This window comes from Myotis myotis, unplaced genomic scaffold, assembly GCF_014108235.1.
Source record: "Myotis myotis isolate mMyoMyo1 unplaced genomic scaffold, mMyoMyo1.p scaffold_m19_p_1, whole genome shotgun sequence".
In the NCBI taxonomy this organism is placed as follows: domain Eukaryota; kingdom Metazoa; phylum Chordata; class Mammalia; order Chiroptera; family Vespertilionidae; genus Myotis; species Myotis myotis.
The window spans coordinates 183,122,713-183,130,359 of NW_023416313.1; the positions used below are offsets into that span (position 1 = coordinate 183,122,713).

The 7,647-nt window shown below is 46.4% G+C and overlaps 1 pseudogene; it reads left to right on the forward strand.

The window, feature by feature from the left end:
• The first annotated feature begins 2,974 nt into the window (after positions 1 to 2,974).
• On the forward strand, positions 2,975 to 7,647 carry LOC118677574 (annotated as a pseudogene).

Sequence of the window (7,647 nt, forward strand, 5' to 3'; positions counted from 1 at the left end):
CTGGTCCCCTTGGTGTTCTCCCGCACTGCAGTAAACATGTAACAGACCTGGACTGACTTTGCTTGTTCAACAGGTTTTTCTGGTGTTCTTTTTGGGGAGTTGGCAGTAGACAAGAGTTCTCACAAAATCTGTGGACTTGAATGAAAAAGCAACTGACATTTTCATAATCCTTTAACTACAATTTAGCCTTTCCTTCAATTAGGAACAAACCACAGTGGCTTTTTCACCTGTAAAAATACAGGTATTTTCAGTCTGCATTAGAGCTGTTGCATATTCTCAAAATGGCATTTCTGCCCACCACCGCTTTGAAAGGACTGTAGGGTCAGAACTGTGAAGGCTCTGAGGTCCTGCCCTACTTGTAAGCTAACAAGCCAGCTTGCCACAGGTTCGTGGCTACTGAGCGAAAGCATGAAACTCCTGGATCTTAGATGAAAGACTTGATTACAGCAAAAGTGGTAGCCAGTGTCAGTGTGTTTGTGCGGTTGCCCTGATCTCTAATTCCCACAGGCCAACACAAAGGGCCAGGTGATACGAGCACATGCAGTGGATTATGTTACAAGAGAGGAATTTAGGGCCAAGGGCCCAGTGCTTTTTAAGCAGTAAAAGAAGCAAGCAGCAGATAGGCTGGTCTGGTTGCCTAAGTGACGAGATACCGAAACTGCTCAGTATCACGTGATGGATAAGCCTTGCAGTCTGGCACACTAAGCAAGAATGTCCAGGACCCTGCCCCGTCACCATGTAGTGCTAGATCTTGTTATTGATGCATTGATAAAGGAGCAGATGCATTACCAGATCATCATTTTGTTTTTGTATTTTAATATGACTGGTTTATGATCCTATGTATTTTATTACATACATATAAATACCTTATTCTGAGAAAGGGTTAGCAGGCTGCTTACTCAGACTGCCAAAGAGGACCATAGCACAAATAAGGTCAACAAGCTGAAGATTTAAAAAATATTTTCACCAACAAGTATTTTTAAAAAAATATATTTTATTTAATTTTTTACAGAGAGGAAGGGAGAGGAATAGAGAGTTAGAAACATCGATGAAAGAGAAACATCGATCAGCTGCCTCCTGCACATCCCCCACTGGGGATGTGCCCACAACCAAGGTACATGCCCTTGACCGGAATCGAACCCGGGACCCTTCAGTCTGCAGGCCGACGCTCTATCCACTGAGCCAAACTGGTTAGGCCCAACAAGTATTTTTTTAAAAATATTTTTTAATTGATTTCAGAGAGGAAGGGAGAGGGAGAGAGAGATAGGAACATCAATGAGAGAGAATCATTGATCTGCTGTGTCCTGCACACCCTCTACTGGGGATCGAGCCTGCAACCTGGGCATGTGCCCTTGCCTGGAATCGAACCCGGGCTGGCTCTATCCACTGAGCCAAACCAGCTAGGGCTTCACCAACAAGTGTGGATATAGAAAGAGAATTTTATACAACTCCATTTCTCAGGAAAACCTGTTCAGAGCGCTCCTTGTCTGGGAAGCAGAGTGGGAAGGGCCCTGGCAGGGAATCCGGGAGGCTGGAGTCTGCGTCTCAGTTGTGTGAGCCCCAGCTAGTTACTTAAACTCTTCGTGCCCAGTTTCCTCCTCTGTAACGTGAGACACCTGTTACCTAACTCACTGGCTCACAGGCTCAAAACAGAGAGTAAGAAGTACATTTGGGGGGAGAAGGGGCAGTGTAAATGAATATATTTTCTGGAGAGTAATTCAGCTATATGTACTCAAAAAAATTCAAATCCTTCATGCTAGTAATTCAATTACCAGATATTTATCATTAGACCATAATTAGATATAGAGACAAAAATATAAGTGAGAAGATGTTCATGGCAGTGTTATTTGTAATAGTAACATTTTTGCAACACCTTGAATGTCCAACAATTAGGGCATGGCTACAGAAATTGTGGCAACCTATGCTAATAAAGGCAGACTGCAACAAAAAGATTTTTACTGATTTCAGAGAGGAAGGGATAGGGAGAAAGAGATCATGATGAGAGAGAATCATTGATTGGCTGCCTCCTGCACGCCCTTTACTGGTGATCAGGCCCATAGAGGGGGCATGTGCCCTGACCGGGAATCAAATCCAGACCTCCTGGTTCACAGGTCGATGCTCAACCACCAAGCCACGCCGGTCGGGCAAAAAGCAGACTTTTTGAATTATTACAGTAGAATGACTGATAACATTAGAAAATGCTCATGATTTTATGTTAAGTGACCAAAAAAAGATAAAACTCTTTATGTCGTAAGCCTCCACTTTTGTTTAATGAACTATATACGTATGTGGACTTAGGAAAAAGACCAGTTGGACATTTACTGAAAATGTTATGGCTAGTGGTATATTTGAAAATTTTAAATTTACATTTAAAAAGTTTCCCAGTATTCCCCAATAACCACGGGCTACTTTGTAATAAGAGAATCAAATTATTTTAAAAAGCAACTCAAGATTAAGGCTATTTGTGTGAAAGCGCTTTGAAAATCATATTGTGCTACACAAATGTGAAATGTTACTAGTGTTCTTTTCCTGGGGCTTTAGACGCATAGCTGGATTCATGTGTAAATCAAGAAGTCTGACTGCAAGGAAGATCAGTTGGTCAGTGGGCAGCTGTGCACAGCTGTGTTCTGTGCAGCTCCTGCAGCGGCCATGCTCCCTCTGCTTGCTCCTGCTCCCCTCCCCCCACAGCTCAGCTGCTGTGAGACCCATCCAGCACCAACCTCTGTCTGTTTTTCTTCCTCTCCACCCACCACCACACACCACACATGCTGTGCCTGTTGGTTCTTGTCTCCTGGGCTGAATCACGCCTCAGAAATGGAAAATGCCTCAAGGCCGGAGCCTGTGTTGGAAGGCTGAGGCCCAGCTTTGATGTCCATAATGAGGGTTTCCCTGCAGAGTCCCAGCTACAGGGCAGGTGTGGGTGGTGCCAAGTTTATGGGCTTCTGGGGTGTGGCCCTAATGAAATGCTAAAGCCATGGGGCCAGACACAGGTGAGGAAAAAGTCACCTCTTTGGTATGATTGGAGGGCATCCCGTGGCCTTGCTCACCCCAGTGACCTCTGGTGCTCACTCACTCCCCTCCACTCCTGGGATCTCCACCATTAGAGAGGGCTCCTGTTCAGATGTGCGCGGATCACCAGGGGCAGTAACGGAGCCTAATATCAGGACTGAGGCTCTGGGATAGTCCAGGGACCTAGTTAGATTCGCATCCCAACTCCACTACTGCTTGGGTCTCCTCACCTGTAAATGATGACCAAAAGCACTTATATGCTAAGCATTCGGCAAGCACAGTTCTAAGTGTCTTTCTCAGATTAAGTCATTTGAATTACACAACATCCTCATTAAGCATGTGCTGTTAGCATCACGCCCATCTTACAGACGAGGAAACTGAGGCCCAGAGTGGTTAGTGTTAGGTTAGGCGGCTCAGGAGGCGGCGCAAGAAATAGAGAGTCCAGTGAATCAGAAAAGAAAGGAAAGGAAAAGGTTTATTTCTGCATCCCCGGGAGACCCACGTACCCAAGGACAGGGCACGTGGATTCACGCCAACAGGGAGGGGGGCGCTTTTTTTATACTGCAGTTGGGTGAGGGGCGGGGACATGAGCTGAGGAATTCTCTGCCGCAGGGGATGGGCGGGGGTGTTCAGAAAGAAGTCAGTATCTGTGTGGGGGTATGTGGATTAAGGGAGAAGAAGCCAGTATCTGTGTCTGGCACGTTGATCTGTGAGAAATTCCAGGGGGAGTCCATTATCTCGTCACATGTCTGCATGTATCCGATCCTGGGCTCTCTCCGACCTAACAGTTAATACACTTGCTCAAGGTCTCACAGGGTCAGCACTAGGATGAACCCAGGCAGTATGGCTCCAGAGTCTCTGTTTATACCAGGGGTCCTCAAACTTTTTAAACAGGCGGCCAGTTCACTGTCCCTCAGATCGCTGGAGGGCCGGACTATAGTTAAAAAAAAAATATGAACAAATTCCTATGCACACTGCACATATCTTATTTTGAAGTAAAAAAACAAAATGGGAACAAATACAATATTTGTATTTGCATGTGGCCCGCGGGCCGTAGTTTGAGGGCCCCTGGTTTATACAATCATGTTAGAGAGCCTGTAAGATGGGACAACAACATTAACTGTTTTATTAGGGGCTGACTTTTGTGCCGGGTGCTGTGCTAAATGCTATACAGGAATTTCTCGTTTGTTCATCCCAGTGCCTGGATGAGGCATGGGCTATGATTACATGTTAACATGGACCTGGTAGGACAGTCCACTGCTCCCTGTTGAGGGTTGGGCCTTTAGGAGGTTGCTACAGCCTAGAAGAGCTAAGTTGTGTCCACGGATAACTGTGACTCATGGTAGAATCTGCACTTAATGGTGCTGGAAGAGAGCTTGGAGATTATCTGGTTTAAACTCATTTTTACATCGGATGACAGAACTGACTTGCTTTGTTTATTCCCGTAGGGTTTGGTGTATGACCTAGTGAGATAGTAACAGCAATAACCAACACTCACTGAGTTGCTTGCTCCGTGTGTGTGTGTGTGTGTGTGTGTGTGTGTGTGTGTGTATCTCATTCAACCCTCACAACAACCAGGTAGGAGAGGCGCTGTTATCATCTCCATTTCACAGATGAGGAGATAGAGGCGGAGAACTTAAATAAACAACTGTCCTGAGTTATGCAGCTGGCAAGCAAGTGGTGGAGCAGATGCTGGCAGCGGGATCCCAGAGCCCAGGTGCTCTGTGTCTTCCCAGGTGTAGAAGGTGGTTAAGAAGCCGAGGAGGAGGAGAAAGAGGAGGAGGAGGCTGGAATAGGGGTCAGGAAGTGCTTTGTAGACTTTAAAGTGCCGTACAGACGCGAGTTATTACCAGAGGAGGTAAGGGCCCCATGAGAGGTGTAAAGTGGTGTAGAGCTCAGGGCAAAATCAAGGAAGACCTCTAGGATGAGGTGTCATTTGCTTTGGAGTGGGACCTGCATTCCTGGGTAGGAATGAGGAATGCCTGGAGTGTGCGAGGGGGAGGGGAGGAGTGGGGAAGGGTTTCCTAGCCCTTCCCCATTAGCACAGGATGGCTGGTTCAGATGAGCTAATTGGCACCCTGGCCTAGGTGCAGTGACCAGGACCATAGAAAGCAGGGGGCCTCCAGACAAGAACCTAGCTACAGAAAGCAGGTTGGGTGACAAGAGAAAAATGCTGAGATGTTCTAAATTACATTCCAGGAGGCGGGAGAGTGAGAGACAGAGAGCAGTCAGCCCGTTAATTGTTGGGAACCGGCTGACAAAAGACTGCCCACACGTCTGAGTATTTGTCGGAACTTTGAATTAACTTCCAGGTGGCTATGTCCAAGATTACCTGAAAGACAATGGCCTGGGGCCACTGAACCCCAGGAGCCTCCACGTACTTACACCTGAATTTTCTAGACTATTGCCCATGACCAATACTAAGAAGCAAACCCTTCTTCCTTAGGACGCTTCATCTCTCCTGGAACTGGCTCCCCTCATCTGTAGCCAATGTAAACTCTTCCAAACATCATTCTTCCCCCCCAACAAGCCGTGGCCAGCTTCAGGACAGCGGACATGTTGCCTTTTCCACCTAGTGCTGCTGTGGGTGGTTCAGGCTTCATGCCCCAGGACCTGGTCCTTTTTATGGCCCAATAAACCCTTTCTTTCTTTTTTTATAAATATACTTTATTGATTTTTTACAGAGAGGAAGGGAGAGGAATAGAGAGTTAGAAACATCAATGAGAGAGAAACATTGATCAGCTGCCTCCGGCACACCTCCCACTGGGGATGTGCCCGCAACCAAGGTACATGCCCTTCACCGGAATCGAACCTGGGACCCTTGAGTCCGCAGGCTGATGCTCAATCCACTGAGCCAAACCGGTTGGGGCTAAACCCTTTCTTTTAAAAAGGCTTTTAGGCCCCAGCCTGATTCCAGCTGTGGCAGAGGCCACTGGGAGAGGGGCGGTGGGGAGGGGGTAAGGGAGGGAGGGCCGTGATCCTTAGGAACCAGAGCAGTTGAGAAAGCTGTTTATTGGTGCTCTGAGCTTTGAAACTACAGACGACAGTTTGAGAGAACGTTTTGAGAAATGGGGCACACTCACAGGTTGTGTGGTGTCGAGAGACCCCCAAACAAAACATTCCGGGGCTTTGGTTTTGTGACTTACTCTTGTGTTGAAGAGGTGGGTGAAGCAATGTGTGCCCAGCCACACAAGGTGGCTGGGCGAGTAGTGGAACCGAGAGAGCTGTTTCTAGAGGGGATTCTGTAAAGCCTGGTGCCCACCTAACAGTGAAGAAAGTTTTTGTTGTTGATACTAAAGTAGTGTGGACGAGAGGGGCCACGTGCTAACCTGACTAGTTCAGGGAAGGCCTGCTTGGCAGTGTGCAAACTCAAAGACCTAAAATAATCACAAAGGATGGTTTGAAAATGAAATATTTAACTACAAGCAGGTTATAGTGGGTAGTCATATCCCAGGCCAGTATTTTCCCTGACAAAAAATCAACTTCATCTTTACTGAGCCTATTGTCCTTTTGCAGCTAAGATAACATACCTGTGAAACGTCTGGGTAACTTGTAACTTCCCTTTTTCAGGACTCCTCAGGACACAACAAATGGCACCACAGCATTCCTTCATGGTTATTGTTATCATGCTAATCGCAACTGTTAACTATCCTGTATTCAAAAGAAGATTGTGCATCATTTCACTTTTTATCCAATCCCAGAGGTTTCCCTGCTTTGCTTTCTCCCACCTCCCTAACCTACTACCAATGAATTTCATGTAACCCACTTGCGTATTTTCCTTTTGATGGTAATTTATAAAAACAAGGTATGAACTGGCCATTCTCTGGAGCATTATCCCAATCCGTTGAGATTCTGCTTCCCGGCAATTGTTGACGGGTTGGCTCAAATAAACTCACAAAATTCTTTACAGGTTTGAATGGTTTTTACGTTAACATTACATACAGAAGAATATAATTTGAGAGACTACTTTGAAAAGTATGGCAAGATGGAAGACACAGAAGTTATGGAAGACAGGCAGAATGGGCAAAACAAGTGGATTTGCTTTTGTTTTGTTACTTTTGTTATCATGATATAGTTGATACAATTGTTCAGAAATACCACAGTACTAATGGACATAATTGTGAAGAGATGAAGGCCCTTTCTAAACAAGAAATGGAGTTGCTGGATGGATGGCAAAGAGGCTGTGGAGGTGGATCTGGCCACTTCATAGGTCATGGAGGAAACTTTGGTGGAAGAGGCTATGGTGGTGGAGGTGGCGGCAGAGGTAGTTAAGGAGGACGTGATGGTGGATATAACGGATTTGGAGGTGATGGTGGCAACTATGGCGGTGGTCCTGGTTGTAGCAGTAGAGGAGGCGGTGGTGGTGGTGGTGGTAGATCAGGATATGGAAACCAAGGTGGTGGATAGGGTGGCAGTGGTGGAGGATAGGATGGGTACAGTGAAGGGGGAGATCTTGGTGGTAACGACGGTGGTGGTGGTGGGAGCTATAATGATTTTGGAAATTACAGTGGACAACATGAAGGGGAACAGTTTTGGTGGAAGAAGCTCTGGCAGCCCCTGTGGTGGTGGTTATGGATCTGGTGGTGGAAGTGGTAGATATGGTAGCAGAAGGTTCTAAAATCTCAGCGGAAAAGGGCT